Consider the following 16,233-nt stretch of genomic DNA (forward strand, 5'->3'; position numbering starts at 1 on the left):
GCAGCAGAAGCAGGAGGCTCGCTTGAGGCCAGGAGCTTGAGACCAGCCTGGGCAACAAAGTGAGACCCCCATCTCTACAAAAACTACAGAAATTAGCCGGGCGTGGTGGTGTGCGTCTGTAGTCCCAGCTACTCAGGAGGCTGAGGCAGGAGGATCGCTTGAGCCCAGGAGTTTGAGGCTATAGTGAGCTATGATGATGCCACTGTACTCTACCCAGGGTGACAGAACAAGACTCTATCTCAGGGGAAAAAAAAAAGAGGAAGAAGTTCAGATGAGAGAAAGCCCCAAGGAGGTAAGTGATGACCAGTGTAGAATGAACGAATGTCCCACTCCCGGCCTCATCCTATGAGTGGACCACGCTGACGTGTTTATTTACCTGCACTAGTAACCAGCTCAATAATGCACCCGTTCTTGGCTTTTCCTGCTAACCTGTCTCCCAGTACCAATACCCCTCCTACTGCTTCCGGAAACCATTTTCCAAATAAGCTAGCAGAAAAACAAAACTAAGACACAATGGAAGAGAATACTTCAAAAGGCCAGGAGTGGTCAAAATGTCACATAAAAGCAGACAGACTGTGGATAATAGAATGAGACAGAAAAAAGAAAAAAAAAAAAGAATTGAGACTCGAGGGAAAGCCATTTCAAACCAGCAACTAGTCCCAGGGCAAAAGAAGTACTTGGCTCTATTCTAAAAATAGTGCATTAATTAAAATTCACAAGGAAAGTAAATAAATATGTTCCCCTTTATGTCTGCTTGTCTTAGTTCTGTTCTCCCAATTTGGGAGCAGAGGTATTGAGGATACGGAAGAGAACGAAGTTTCTAAGGCCATGAAGAAAGATGGGATACCCCTGTTAATATGAGTTCAGGCCCCGGGACCCAGCCAGGCCCGCCTGTATTTAGTCTAAGGCAGGAACCGAAAATACAACAGTGTCTCTTCTAGAAAATCCAGGCATATTATGCTAAGTGCAATAAGCCGGTCACAAAAGGACAGATGCTACGTGATCCCACTTGTGTGAAGTAGCTGCAGTAGTCAAATTCATAAAGACAGAAAGTCCAACAGTGGGGACCGAGTTTCAGTTTGGGAAGATAAGAAAGTTCTGGAGATAGATGACGGTGATGTCTTTACAACAGTGTGAATGACCTAATGCTGCTGAACTGTACACTTAACAGTGGTGACAATGGTAAATTTTATGCTATGTGTATTTTATCACAATAAAAAAATCCAGGAGGCCGGGCACGGTGGCTCACGCCTGTAATCCCAGCACTCTGGGAGGCCGAGGCGGGCGGATCGCTCGAGGTCAGGAGTTCGAAACCAGCCTGAGCAAGAGCCAGACCCCGTCTCTACTATAAATAGAAAGAAATTAATTGGCCAACTAATATATATAGAAAAATTAGCCGGGCATGGTGGCGCATGCCTGTAGTCCCAGCTACTCGGGAGGCTGAGGCAGGAGGATCGCTTGAGCCCAGGAGTCTGAGGTTGCTGTGAGCTAGGCTGACGCCATGGCACTCACTCTAGTTTGGGCAACAAAGTGAGACTGTCTCAAAAAAAAAAAAAAAATCCAGGGAGCCATGAATCATTGTTTCAGGCAAGGACTATCTGTAGATGCTAAAAATTAGTTGGATGAGAAATATTTTTATTCTCAAAGTCTCAACGCGTCTCCCCACGAGATGCTGAATATATCACAAACTTAACAGTGGGGAAAACGGGTAGGTCACCTTAACCAAAATCCCTTAACCAATATGAGGATAAACCAACATCCTGCACCTGCCGGTGTGATTTGCTGGGAAGGATGCAGCATGATGACGGAGGTGTTCTTGCCAAAATTGCGTAATGTGAATTTAATCTTCAGGAAACACCAGGCAACCCAGAATTGAAAGACAGTCTACAAAGCAGCGGCCCTGACGTTTCAAAAGTACCAAGGGCTGAACTGACACATCCGTGAGAAAAACAAAAGTACCAAGGGCATGAATGACAAAGACTAAGGAATCGTCCTGGATTGGAACCATGTGGTACTGGTTTGGATCCTGGACTAGAAAAAAAAAAAAGGATATTTGCAAAACTATCAGCAAACTTTGAATAAGACCTATAGATTAGATAGAAGTATTGCATTGATATCAATTTTCTGATTTTGATGGTTGGACTCCAGTTATCTAAGAGGTTGCAATTTGGGGAGTCTAGATGAATGACATATGGGAATATTTTGCAATTTTTTAATATTTTATTTGAAAAGAAATTTTGCGTGACATAAAATTAATCAAAGCGTACAATTCAGTGGAAGTTAGTACCTCCACAATGTTGTGCAACCACCACCTCTAGCTAGTTCCAAAACCTTGAAATGCCCCAAAAGGAGACCCTGTACCCGTCAGAAGTCACCCCTCATTCCCGCCTCCCCAGTCCCTGCAAACCGCCAATCTGCTTTCTGTGTCTATAGATTTGCCTGCTCTGTGCATTTCATAGAAATGAAATAGAGAAATGGAATCATAGAAATGGAATCACATAGTATGTGGCCTTTTGTATCTGGCACTCGGTGTAACATTTTTGAGGTTGTACCACAGTGTAGACTGGATCAGCACTTCGTTCCTTTTTATGCGGGAACATTAATACTGCATCGTACCGCAGCTGGTTTGCCCGTTCCTCTGTTGATGGATATTGGTGTTGCTTCCACCTTTGGGCTTTTGTAAACAGTGCTGCTGTGAGCATTCACGTTTTTTTGTTTTGTTTTGTTTTGTTTTTGAGACAGAGTCTCACTCTGTTGCCCTGGCTAGAGTGAGTGCCGTGGCGTCAGCCTCGCTCACAGCAACCTCCAACTCCTGGGCTCAAGCGATCCTCCTGCCTCAGCCTCCCAAGTAGCTGGGACTACAGGCATGCGCCACCATGCCCGGATAATTTTTTCTATATGTTGGCCAATTAATTTCTTCCTATTTATAGTAGAGACGGGGTCTCACTCTTGCTCAGGCTGGTTTCAAACTCCTGACCTCGAGCAATCCTCCCGCCTCGGCCTCCCAGAGTGCTAGGATTACAGGCGTGAGCCACCACGCCTGGCCACCATTCACGTTTTTGCTTGAATACCTGTTTCTAATTCTTTGGGGTACATGCCTAGGAGTGGAATCACTTGCGCTGTTTTTGCAACATGTTTGTAAGTCTGCAGTGCTTTCCACATAAAAATGTTTTTAGAAATCAAAATAGGCCAGGCGCCCTGGCTCACGCCTGTAATCCCAGCACGCTGGGAGGCTGAGGCGGCAGGAGGACTGCTTGAGGCCAGGAGTTCGAGACCAGCCTAAGCTGGAGGGAGACCCCCATTTCTACAAAAAAATAGAAAAATTCGCTGGGCGTGGTGGAACACGGCTAAGTCCCACCTACTCGGGTGGCTCAGGCAGGAGGATCTCTTGAGCCCCGCAGTTTGAGGTTGCAGTGAGCCACGATGACACTACTGCGCTCTAGTGCGGGAATCTGACTCAATAAAAAAAGAAAAGAAAAAAAGAAGAAATAAAAATAGATTAAATAATCAAAATCCAGGTAGACTCTGTAGAAAAATGCACACTCTTGGAGCAAGCTATTAAGGAAAGGGTGAGTTAAAAGGTTCCTCCTGAGTCCATGCCTGGAATCTAGATGTGGGGACAGAGCTCTTGTGCCCTCCCGCGGGCATGAGGGCTGCACGGAATCGGGGGTGCAGCTGTGAGTGCCGGCGGGGAGGGGCCTTCAGACGCAAGCGCTCATCAGCCAGCAGTCCCAGGCACTGAAGCAAGTGAGCTGGGAGGAATTCGCACCGGCGTGCAAGTGCAAAGCTTGCCAAAAATGCACTGCGCTCAGCGAAACAAGCCGGGCACAGAAAGACAAATACCGCATGACCTCACTTCTATGTGGGATGGAAAAAAGTTGAACTCACAGAATCACAGAGAAAAATGGTAGTTACCAAAAACCACGGGGCGGGGGGAGGGGGCAGTGGGAGGGGCGAAGTGGGGAGATGTTTGTCAAAGGGTACAGGTGTCAGTTGGACAGGAGGCATACGTTTTAGAGATCTATCTACTGCATGGCATAAAAACTACAGTTAATAATAACATATCCGGGGCCAGATGCAGTGGCTCACACCTGTAATCCCAGCACTTTGAGAGACCAAGGCAGGAGGATGGCTTGAGCCCAGGAGTTCAAGACCAGCCTGGGCAACATAGTGAGACCCCTATCTCCTCAAAAATAAATAAATAAAAATGAGTTGAGTGTAGTGGCACATACCTGTAGTCCCAGCTACTAGGGATGTTGAGGTAGGAGGATTGCTTGAGCCCAGGAGTTGGAGGTTGCTGTGAGCTAGGCTGATCCCACGGAACTCTAGCCTGGGCAACAGAGTAAGACTCTGTCTCAAAAAAAAAAAAAAAAAAATTAGGGTAATATGAGGGCATAGCAAAAGATGCAGCCCCAACACCATGCATAAAACACCTTTGAGTAACCCCCATACTATAGGGGTTCCGGCCGTGGCATTCAACACAAGTTTACTGAGAACAGGGTTTCCCTCTGGGGTAATGAAAATGTTCCAGAACTAGATAGAGGTGCTGGCTGTACAACATTGCAAATGGACTCGATGTCACTGAATTGTTCTTTTTAAGCTGGTTAAGTTTATGTTTTGTGACTTTCACTTCAGTTTTAAAAAGAAAAAAAAAGTGATACACGAATTTGAAAACTTTTGCTAAAAAGGAAAAACAAAGGCTCCCTCTGGCTGCAGCGTGGAGAATAGACTGTACCACGGAGCAGAAGCTGGAGACAGAGGCTGGGAAGAGTGCCTACGTCCTCGGGCTTCAGTTATTATACATTTCATTAGTTCCATTATTTATAAAATATTTTTATTTTTCTTTTTTTAAGACAGAGTCTCACCCTGTCACCCTGGGTAGAGTGCGGTGGCGTCAGCCTCGCTCACAGCAACCTCCAACTCCTGGGCTCAAGCGATCCTCCTGCCTCAGCCTCCCGAGTAGCTGGGACTACAGGGAAGCGCCCTGACACCCGGCTACTGTTTCTATTTTTAGTAGAGATGGGGTCTCGCTCTTACTCAGGCTGGTCTGGGACTCCTGAGCTCAAGCAGTCCTCCTGCCTCAGCCTCCTGGAGTGCTAGGATTATAGGCATGAGCCTCCACAGCTGGCCCTATAAAATATTTCTTAAGGGACACAGAATGTTTGGTCTCAGTGCTACTGGGACTGCTGAACTTCCTCAGCCTTGGAAATGCCAGGAAATAAAGGTGTTATCACCAAGCACGCTGGGGTAGGAGGGAGTCTGGTATTGGCAGAATGACGCTGCCAGGTATTGGAAACTCACACCCACTGAGCTCGTGCTATGGAACAAGCACAGCAGTAATTTACTTAATCCTGACAATACCCCTGTGGGGTGACAGGCTATTTTATTATCACCTCTGCAGCAGACCCTCTGGTGCCTCGAGTCCCCTCCCTGCATCCTCAGGGGACAGTCCCTGCAAACTCTGATTCGCCTGTTGTTGACTGTCACATTTTGAGCCTAGACCACCTGCCTTCCTGCTTTTTTCCAGCCTCTCCAACCTCTCAGCCCCAAAGGTGGGGTTAAAGACCCCAGGGTGCAACTGGTCACAGTTAACATCAGCATATCACACCATGTGGCCCCTAATAGGATGGACTCAAAAGAACCCCTCCCTCATTTCTATGAAATTCCTGGCAGGAATGCATAATCTCATACCTAGAGTGATCAAATTCATAGAGACAGAATAGAACAGTGGTCGCCAGGGGTTGGGGGAGTGGGGAATGGGATACTATTGCTTAAAGGGTACTGAGTTTCAGTTTGGGAAGGTTAAAAAGTTCTGGAGATAGGTGGTTGTGATAGTTGCACAACAATATGAATGTACTTGATAATTTCACTGAACCCTTACACTTAAAAATGGTTGAGATGGACCAGGCATAGTGGCTCACGCCTGTAATCCCAGCACTTTGGGAGGCCAAGGCAGGAGGATTGATTGAGCTCAGGAGTTTGAGACCAGCCCGAGCAAGAGCAAGACCTCGTCTCTGCAAAAAATAGAAAAATTAGCTGGGCATGGTGACACATGCCTATAGTCCCAGCTACTCGGGAGGCTGAGGTGGGAGGATCGCTTGAGCCCAGGAGTTTGAGGTTGTACTGAGCTATGATGATGTCACTGCACTCTACCTGGGGTGACAGAGCGAGACTGTGTCTCAAAAAAAAAAAAAGGTTGAGATGGTAGATTTTATATTATGTGTATTTTACCCTGGTTTTTAAAAGCTGATTTTTCCAAGTAGAGAACGATAGTCATTGTCTTAGTCCATTTTCTGTTGCTGTAACTGAATACTACAGACTGGGAAACTTACAAAGAACGGAAGTTTATTTAGCTCCCAATTCTGGAGGCTGGGAAGTCCAAGGTCGAGGGGCTGCGTCTGGGGAGGGCCTTGCTGCTTCATGACATGGGGCCAGGCATCGCATGACGGGATGGCAACAGTGCACATGCCCACTCAAGTTCCTCTTCCTCTTCTCATAAAGAAGAGTCCCCCCAGGGGGGCTCCACTCTCACGACCTCATCTAAGCCCAATTACCTCCCAAAGGCCCCACCTACAATCAACATACGAATTTGGAGATTAAATTTCCAACACCTGAAATTTGGGGGACACACTGAAACCACACCAACCGTATTTCTGCAAACACTTGTAAGAAGAGATGTCTAACTTCCGTCCAACTGTGAAAAAAACACCAGGAGGGGCATTCTACAAAATCCCTGAGCCAGTGTTACAAACACAAAAGACAAGGAAAGACAGAGGGAAAAAGGCAGGATCCCCACCACGTAACAGAGACGGTATCAGCCTGGGGTGTGCAACAGAATTGTTACAAAGTAGATTAAGCAAGTACCAAGGTAGCTACTGGGCCCAGAAAAGTGCCCAGCGCTTTCTTGGGTGTCTCAGCACTTTCTTGTCCTGAAACAGCCAACTCAGACTGGCCCAGAGTGTTTTAAAGCTGCTTTAGCTATCCTGTAGTGCCCTTTAGCTAACTGTAATACTAAAATCCCCAGCTAGTAGAAAATCGTAGTGTCATTAACAAACCACAGTTTGCATGACAGCTCACGGTGATGGTACTGTGCCCGTGTGATTTGTTTCACTGTGAACAAGCAAAGACGAAAATGTAAAGCATTCGCCTTACTCACTGGGAAGAGATCCCAGGTGACCCCACGGGGAGGACGGATGCGGATTTTTCCCCACGCAAGAAGGCTCCTGTGGGAGAAATTTCCCGTGCCGCCCCGGAGCAAGAGCCCTTCTAAGTGACCTCTAAGAAGCGCATCTAACACACCAAGCTGGACTTGTCTGAGTCATTCTTTGGTCTCTCGACTCCCTTCCCACTTTGAGGGGAGGTTTCTCTATGTTGTCCTGGGATTTTACTGAAACAAACACAGGAACTGTCACAGACTGAAGAAGATGAAGGAAACATGACAACCAAATGCAATTCAGGCCAGGCAGGGTGGGTCACGTCTGTAATCCCAGCATTTTGGGAGGCCGAGGCAGGAGGATCACTTGAGGCCAGGAGTTTAGATCAACCTAAGCAACATAGCAAGACCCCATCCCTACAAAAACAAAAAAAGAATAGAAAAATTAGCTGAGTGTGATGGCATGTACCTGGAGTCCCAGCTACTCAGGAGGCTGAGGCAGGAGGATCACTTGAGCCCAGGAGTTTGAGACCAGCCCGGGCAACACAGCAAGACCCCGATCTCTAAAAAAAAAAATTAAAATTAGCCAGGCATAATGCTGCACACTTGTAGTCCCAGCTACTTGGGAGGCCGAGGTGGGAGGGTCACTTGTCTGGGAGGAACACAAACTAAGACAATCTCCATTTAACAGATGAGGAGAATGAGGCACAGAGAAGTTAAGGAGTTCTCCCAAGGCCACACAGCCAGGAAGTAGCAGAGATAACCAAACAACCCAGCACTGGAATCTGCTCTGGGCATGACAACACTATGCTGCCTCAAAGAGTTAAAGGATTTTCTGTTTTAAATGTCACTAATTTAGACCCAAATTTATGTCCCCAAAGTCCCTAATGTAAACCAAAACAACATTCTTCTGCCAACTTATTTGAATAACGTGTGTAGGACAGAGAAAAAGCAACAGCTTGAAACTACTCTAATTTTACTTACAAATAATTGAGGTTGATTCATGCTGCTTTCTCTAAAATCTTCAAAAAAAAAAAAAAACAACCAGTAATCCTGTTGCTGTTACAAGATGCCAAATTTGTCATATACATCTCTTATAACTTCCACCCTTCTCCCTCGAAAGCAACATTCCAAAACAGCCAGTCCCAAAGCGACAACAGCCAACAGGGATATTCCAAGACAGGAGCAAGTGAACTTTCCAAAACCAAAAGGAGCAAAAGAGGAAGGTGAGGAGGTGGCTTTTGGGAGAAAGAAACGTCAGCGTTCAATGTCATGAAGTCCTTCCGCAGGGTAAAAAAAAAAAAAAAACTAAGCTGCTCTAATAGAGACCCAAAAATGTAGCAGTTTAAAGAACATCCAACTCTGACCCTTTCTCAGGTAACTTCCCAGCTCCTTTCTGTTTGGTTACTTGGGACATAAATTCTTGTCATTTTCTTGCTCTGCCGTTGCGTCCATTTCTAAGGGCTGCCATAACAAACTGCCACGGATTGAGTGGCTGAACACAACAGAAATTAATTAATTAATTTATTTATTTGAGACAGAGTCTCGCTCTGTTGCCCAGGCTAGAGTGAGTGCCGTGGCGTCAGCCTAGCTCACAGCAACCTCAAACTCCTGGGCTCAAGCGATCCTCCTGCCTCAGCCTCCCGAGTAGCTGGGACTACAGGCATGTGCCACCATGCCCGGCTCATTTTTTCTATATATATTAGCTGGCCAATTAATTTCTTTCTATTTATAGTAGAGACGGGGTCTCGCTCTTGCTCAGGCTGGTTTTGAACTCCTGACCTCGAGCAATCCTCCCGCCTCGGCCTCCCAGAGTGCTAGGATTACAGGCATGAGCCACCGCGCCCGGCCCACAACAGAAATTTATTCTGTCATAGTTCCGGTGGCCAGGAGTCTGAAATCAAGGTGCTGGCAGGGCCATGCTCTCTCTGAAGCCTCTAAGGAAGGCCCATCTTTCCTTCTCTTCCATCTCCTGTAGCCCCTGGTGTTCCTTGGCTTGGGGCAGCGTCACTTCAATCTCTGCCTGTCTTCACGTAGCCCTCTTCCTTCTGGCTCTCTCTGCTGTCTCCTCTTCTTATAAAGACACGAATCAGCCAGGCCCAGTGGCTTGCACTTGTTAATCCCAGCTACTCTGGAGGCTGAGTCAGGAGGATGGCTTCAGCCCAGGAGTTTAAGGACGCAGTGAGCTATGATTGTGCCACTGCACAGAGCCATACCCTGTCTCTAAACAAGCAAACAAAACAGACACTAGTCTTTTTGGATTAGGGACCACCCTAAAGACATCATCTTATTATCTTGGTTGTAGCTACAAAGACCTTATCTCTCTCCTTCCTTCCTTCCTTCCTTCCTTCCTTCCTTCCTTCCTTCCTTCCTTCCTTCCTTCCTTCCTTCCTCCCTCCCTCCCTCCCTCCCTCCTTCCTTCCTTCCTTCCTTCCTTCCTCACTCTGTCGCCCTGGGTAGAGTGCAGTGGCATCATCACGTGGTAACGGCCTGAACTCTGTAAAGGTATAGGCACAGTTAAAATATGTTTACAACCAGCCATTGTCCCCTAGTTTGCTTTTCTATAATTGCTACTCCAGAGTCACGTGGCTGATGTTCATAAAGATTCTTCACTCTTTTAATTACTCCCATAGATAACATCGCCCTAGTGAGACCTAAGGCTAGTTTTTGAGGTGCCTTCCAGGCCCTGCATCCCAGTGGATGGGCTGGCCCACCCAGACCAGTGACCCATACCAAGGAACTGACTCGCCTTTCCCCCCAAAATTCTCCGAGAGACAGATTTGAGAACTTCCTTCTGTCTCCTCGTGTGGCACCTGCGATATTAAACTCTTTCTCTGCTGTAACCCCTGCTGTCTCAGGGTACTGGCTTCCTCTTGAGCAGTGGACAATGAACCTGGTAACGCTGTAACAATTTGAAGCCTACCAGATCTCGACGTGTACTTTTTACATGAGAGTAAACTTTAAAACTTTTCCTAACTGGATCGGATTATATTTTCGACGCTGCAAAAAGTACTGTGTGCAAAAAGGTAGCTGGCACACAAGGAAATTTTATGCGAATAGAATAAAGCTCCGCCTCTGATAGATGCATTAGAAGAATACGCCCCGTCCTCCAGCTTGGGGAACGCAGCCTGGGCTGGATTTCAGCCCCATTCCCATGCCCTCAGCCAGGCACCCTTGCTCAGGGCACAACCTGCACGACCATGCACAGCGCCCCTGACTACGTCTGTATGCAAAAAAAAAAAAAAAAGAAAAGAAAAAATAGGAGGGTAGAGCCTGGTATCTAAATGAATCTTATATAAAATGAACCGTTTTCAGTGCACTAAGGAAGTTTTCTATTTTAAAGAAATCCGGCTGTGAGCCCTTCAGTAAAGAATGCCTTCCTAATGATATTAGCCATCGCTGAGTCTTTTCTCCAAAACCCAGATTCGCGATTTTGTCTAAGCAAGATCTGGCCGGCGAGGTCAGACAAATGATAGATGCCGCTAATAAAGTATAAAGTGCTCAAAGGCGAAAGAGAAAAGGGAAAAAAAACAAAAACAAATGGCGTGTGTATGCAAACCGGATGGATACTGGGAGTTCTTTAAAGTGGTCTCCGCCGGCACCTAATCATGGCTGGGATGCTTGGTTAACACACTCCTGGGGCTAGAAAGTCAGCTCCTGTGCAACCGGACAGCTAGCAAACGAGCCACAAAGAACCCGAAGAAGTTTCCCCCAGTTGAAGCAAACGGCCATTAGTGAACCAATGCGCGGCCATTTTCTGGCCCCGCCCCGCCCCGGTCGCCCTGACAACCGCGCCGGCGTCGGGGCGGGAGCCTCGAGCGCGCGGCCATCTTCCCACAGGCCTCCGCGCGCACGTTCGCGCATGCGCCTCGTCCTGCGGTTTGCCCCTCAGCCTCCCCGTGGCTCTTGCGCGCACACGCTGAGAACCTGGCGGAGCGGAGAATCGGGATCCGAGGGGCCCGGAAAGGATGAGAAGCTTGTCTGGGCGCCTAGTTGGTGCTCAGCGCCCTTGACGGGGGCCCCTGGAGAGGACCTTCGCCTTCCAGACCAGCCCTCTCCCTCAAAGGTTTGAGATCCGTGGTCCAGTTCCGCGGTCCTTCCAGCCTCAGTTTCCCCGCTTGTAGAGAAGACGGTTCACAGCCTCCACCTCAGAGGCGGCTTTGAGAAATTTTAGAGAACCCGGAGCAGGGCAGGCTCCGTGGTGAACGCTCCGCAGGCCTTCCGGGTGGGAGTGGTGGGTGAAGGGACCCCCACAACAGCCCGAGGAGGCGGCCAAAAAAAAAGAAAATGAATGCGTAACAGCCAGTTACGAAAAAGCTCGGAAAACTTGCTTTTTTTATTCTCCTCACTTTACAGGGAAGGAAACTGAGGTCCAGGAAAGTTAAGTGGCCCACCCAAGGGGCTCGGGCGGAACATGGAGGAGAAGGGAGCCACCCCGGGGTGACCCCCACCGGAGACTCCTGGGGCGGGACGAGCCTTTGTGCCTCCAGGGCTGCCCCGGTTATATTTAAATGTTGAGGGTGGGCAGGAGGAAGGCGGACAAGAAACAGAATGCCCAGAATGCCCCCAACACCCTCCGGACTATAAATGTGATGGGAAAGGTGTTGGATTTAGGAGCTCAAGGTGGTGTACCTTTTGAAACAACACCTTTGCTGGCAGATTCTTCAGCCCACGTGGCATCCCCATCGTGGTCAAGCGTCCTGTCCAACCTGAGCCCGTTTTGGTTGCCCGTGCCTCCGATGGAGCTTATCCTTGGCATTTGGGGCCAGATCATTCCTTTGTAGTAGGGAGATGTCTCTGAGCACAGAAGTTGAGCAGCGTATCTTACCCGTACTCATGAGATGCCATGAACACTCCCCTCCCAACTCAAGTTGTCACGACCACAGGTGTCTTCAGATATTGCCAAGTGTCCTCCGGAGGCAAGATGGAACCTGTTGAGAACCACTGAGCTAGAGCCGAAAATTAAAAGACAGATGAATCTGTTAGTTGTCACTAAATAGATTTGAATCCCTTAGCCATTGTTCTCTGCCAGAAAGTATATATTAGTATATTAATTCTCTCACTGTAGAGATTCCTTTGTTTGTTTAGAGCCCCACTCTGTTGCCCAGGCTGGAATTCATGGGCTCAAGCGAGCCTCCTGCCTCAGGTGGCATGAGCCACCACACCCGGCTAATTGTTTCTATTTTTTGTAGAAATAGGATATCACTCTTGCTCAGGCTGGTCTTGAACTCCTAGCCTCAAGCAATCCTGCCTCAGCCTCCCAGAGTGCTAGAATTACGGGCGTGAGCCACCACGCCCAGCCGTGGAGATTCTTAAAATATGTTCTGGAAACTAGTTGACCTGATTATATGGATTGATTGGATTACGTGAAACACAATGGGTGGTTGTAATGGGCAGTTCAACTCAGGGCAACAAGCCTTAGCCAAGAATCAGGAGACCTGGCTTCCGTCCCTAAGTCTGCCATTACAAGTTCTATGACCTTGTCACTTCCTTGGTCTTTTTTTCCCCTGCGTCAAATGAAGATGTTGAGGTGATTTCTAAGGGCCCAGAAATGCCCAGATTGTATCACGATGCCCACACCCCTCCCCACGGAAGTTATTTAAGCCACCCAGCCTCTCCCCTGGTGCCCTCTTCACCTCCACATGTCTTTTGTTCTTTTTCTCAGCCTCCCAGCCTGGCCCCCTAAAAACATCTTTCAGAGTCTGTTCTTCCAGGCTGTTGTTAGCACTCAGACAAACTCATTATTATTCCCGATTCTAACAAGTAAATTATGGTGGTGTTTAACACAGGAGTGGCAGGGGCTTGTTTATGGGAAATTATGGTGTTTAAGCACAAGACACCCTGGTGTTTGCATGAGGAAAAATAAAATAAAATTAAAAACTGGCCTTTTAAAGTGCTCTGTGATGTGGTGGTTAAATTATAGGAGTAGTCCAGGTCTTTACATCGGTGCTTCTGACCTGGCTAATATTCATACAAAAAGCTGAAGTTCATCCCTGTAATTAAGTTTCTTCAGCATTCACCTGCCCTCCCGTGTGCTCTGCAGGTGCCGGATTGGGATAATGGGCGAGAAGCGTCTACGTCCTACCCGGAAGGAGCAGGAACCTGAAATAAGGAATTGGGATATTGCCCATAGAGAGTGGTCTGCCCGGGATGATCCAAACTGAACCTGCTAAAACACGCTCTAGCGAGCAGGGGCTGCCTGTTGTGTTTATCGCCGCATACCCGGCATCTAGAGCTAAGCTCTGCACCTAGTAGCACTTAATAAATATGTTGACTAAGTGAATGAATGAATGAGTGAACAAACGAATGAATGAGTGTGAGTAAAGGGTATGTGGAGTATTTAAGAAACAAAGTGAATCTAAATATTTTGCAAACCATCTGGGTTCTAGAGGGAGGGCAGTGTTTATGTGTTCCTGGTGGCAGAGGAAGAAGGAATTGATTACTTTTGGGGGAGGAGGAGTTTGTGCTTCTTTCCGGCCGTGTTTTATGTATCTGGGGACTTGGGTGAGAGCCTGTGATGTGATGGGGCCTCGTGTTACGGATCGGGGAGGAGGCAGTTCCCTGGGCCGTAATCCTGATTCCTGCCCTCACCCCTGCCCTGTTGCATCCTGGCCTTATCCAAGAAGCTTGTTCCACATGCCCGTGGTTTGCTGTCTGGAAGCATCACCTTCACGCAGGTAAGTGAGAACAGTCGGACGTGTTGAGGAAATCCATACTCAGCACCAGGCATCGTGCTAGGTACCTTCCCAGTGTCATCCTGTGAAACCTGCTGAGGTATAAAGATCGTCATCTCCGTTGATAAGTGATGAAATTGAGTCCTACAATAGTTCGCTTGTAACTGTTGCAGCCCGAGTTCAAACTTCTGAATCTGAAGTTGAGGACCAGGGTTCAGACACGGGCTGTCCCAGCATCGTGTCCCAGCAGCTTTGCATGTTCTGATTGCGAGTCAGACTTGTATCCTAAGATAAAGCTTTCATCTTAATCCCTTAGGCCCCAGCTCGGCAAGCTATGCAGCCAACCACCTGGTTTTGGAAATTCAGTTTTTTTGTTTGTTTGTTTTTATTGAGACAGACTTGCTATGTCTCCCCGGCTGGTTTCAAACTCCTGGCTCAAGTGATCCTCCCGCCCTTGCCTCCTGAGTAGCTGGGACTATAGGCGTGCCAGTGCGCCCAGTTTGGAAACGCAGTTTTGTTATTGGTCCATACGTTTATATATTGTCACTGGCTGCTTTCATTCAACAAGGCAGAGCTGAGTGGTTGCTACAGAGACCGGTCCACAGAGCCTAAAATATTTACCCCTTGGCTCTACAGAAAGTTTCTCAACCTGTCTTAGACTTGAAGGCTGCAAGCTAGGACCAAAGCAAGTGGTAGCCCAAATTCTGATCCGCCTATTTGTGACTGACTTTGGGACCCTTGCTCACATCATCCCTGTTTCCTTCAGGTGCATCAGGTTTGGGGGAGGCTTTTGTTTTTATAAGACAGGTCTGGCTCTATTGCCCAGACTGGAGTGTAGTGATATGGTCACAGCTCACTGTAATCTCAAACTCCAGGATTCAAGTGATCCTCCTGCCTCAACCTCCCAAGTAGCTAGAACTATAGGTACAAGCCACTACACCCAGCTCATTTTTTTTCAGTAGAGAGAGGGTCTCACTATGTTGCCCAGGCTGGGCTTGAACTCCTGGCCTCAAGCGATCCTCCCTCCTCAGCATCCCAAAATACTGGGTTTATAGGCGTGAGCCACTGCACCCAGCCAGACTCATCTGTTTTTAAGGGACATCAGAGGGCTATGAAGTATAACCATGGATTTGTGGACACTTAGTGGTGAATAAAGGACCCCTGTCACAAAGCCACCAGGCGAACAGGAAATGCCTACCTTGTGGCATCTGTGTTGGCAATGGGGGCAGCATTCCTGGCCTCCCCCCAGCCTTAAGCAATAAAGCCTCGAGTTATTCAGAGGCTTTTAGAAAAACCAGAAATGCTAGCTATGAGTATCCCTGTATCTCCACTTCCTCGCTCTCTCCTCAAATTTCAAGAACAGTGAAGTTGCAAGAGATTGTCAAAGCTATCCCATTGCGCAGCAGGTCACCTAAAATAGCAAACAAGCAATCCTGCCAAGAATAGAACCCAGCTACTCCTGAGAATCCAGATTTCCCAGCCCCATAAAGGCACAAACCCCTTTAAAAGCCCTTTGAACCTTGTGGAATAAAAGCAGTGCCTGAGGCCAGAAGCAGTGGCTCACACCTGTAACCCGGGCACTTTGGGAGGATAAGACAACATGCTCGCCTGAGCCCAGGAGTTCAAGACCAGCCTGGGCAACATAGCAAGACCCCATCTCTACAAAAAGATTTAAGATTAGCCCGGCGTGGTGGTGCACACGTGCAGTCCCAGCTACTCGGGAGGCTGAGACAGAAGGATCACCTGAGCCCAGGAATTCAAGGTTGCAGGGAGCTATGAGTGTGCTACTGCACTCCAGCCTGGCAGACAGAACAAGATCCTGTCTCCAAAACAAAAAAACAAAATCAATGCCTGATTTCTATGTATTGTTGTTTGGAGGCGGCACACAGATGGCAGGTGGCTTTGAGCTCTTTGAGGTAAAGACCTCTGTTACGTTTTCTTCCTGTTCCAGAGCCGCAAAGCATGATGGGGTCTCAGTGGCTTCAAGGTGCCCTTCCCCAACTGGGAAGGGAGGTTCTCTCTCTTGTTTAATCCAGCCCCGTCGTCCTCCTCTATTTATATACCCAGGCCAAATAAGCAGCTTTCACTACCCTGTGTGGACTGAAAGCCCTTTGTGTTACCACCGTCATCTTGGCACACATGAAATGGGTATTTGTAAACAAATGTTCCCTTTGAGGGTTTTGTTTCAGCAAAGGGCTTTAGCTACAGAATAGTCAGGTGAAGCGGCTAGCAAGTGGAGGTGTGACGCTGAACTTGATCTCTTTGGCAGGTCTCTCGTTGTGCCTTCTCTGGAGGGTCAGTATCTCGGCGCTCCCTTGTGCTCAGTTCCTGGTGGCTGGAGGAGCGACTCACTTGGGCCCTGGGCCTGTCCTCTCTTCTTTCAGGCTTGCACCAGGAAGAGGATTT

At 47.9% G+C, this 16,233-nt stretch overlaps 1 long non-coding RNA gene across 1 annotated transcript in view; it reads right to left on the reverse strand.

Annotated features, from left to right (window-relative positions):
- LOC105885484 (uncharacterized) overlaps positions 1-16,233 on the reverse strand; it is a 38,896-nt gene that overhangs the window by 19,597 nt on the left and 3,066 nt on the right. The window contains exons 2-3 of the long non-coding RNA XR_012918869.1: positions 13,745-13,919; positions 11,982-12,102 (exon numbers count right to left, since the gene is read on the reverse strand). This is a non-coding gene — a long non-coding RNA (uncharacterized LOC105885484). The remainder of the gene's footprint in view (positions 1-11,981; positions 12,103-13,744; positions 13,920-16,233) is intronic.

Source organism: Microcebus murinus, chromosome 4, assembly GCF_040939455.1.
Source record: "Microcebus murinus isolate Inina chromosome 4, M.murinus_Inina_mat1.0, whole genome shotgun sequence".
Classification (NCBI taxonomy): domain Eukaryota; kingdom Metazoa; phylum Chordata; class Mammalia; order Primates; family Cheirogaleidae; genus Microcebus; species Microcebus murinus.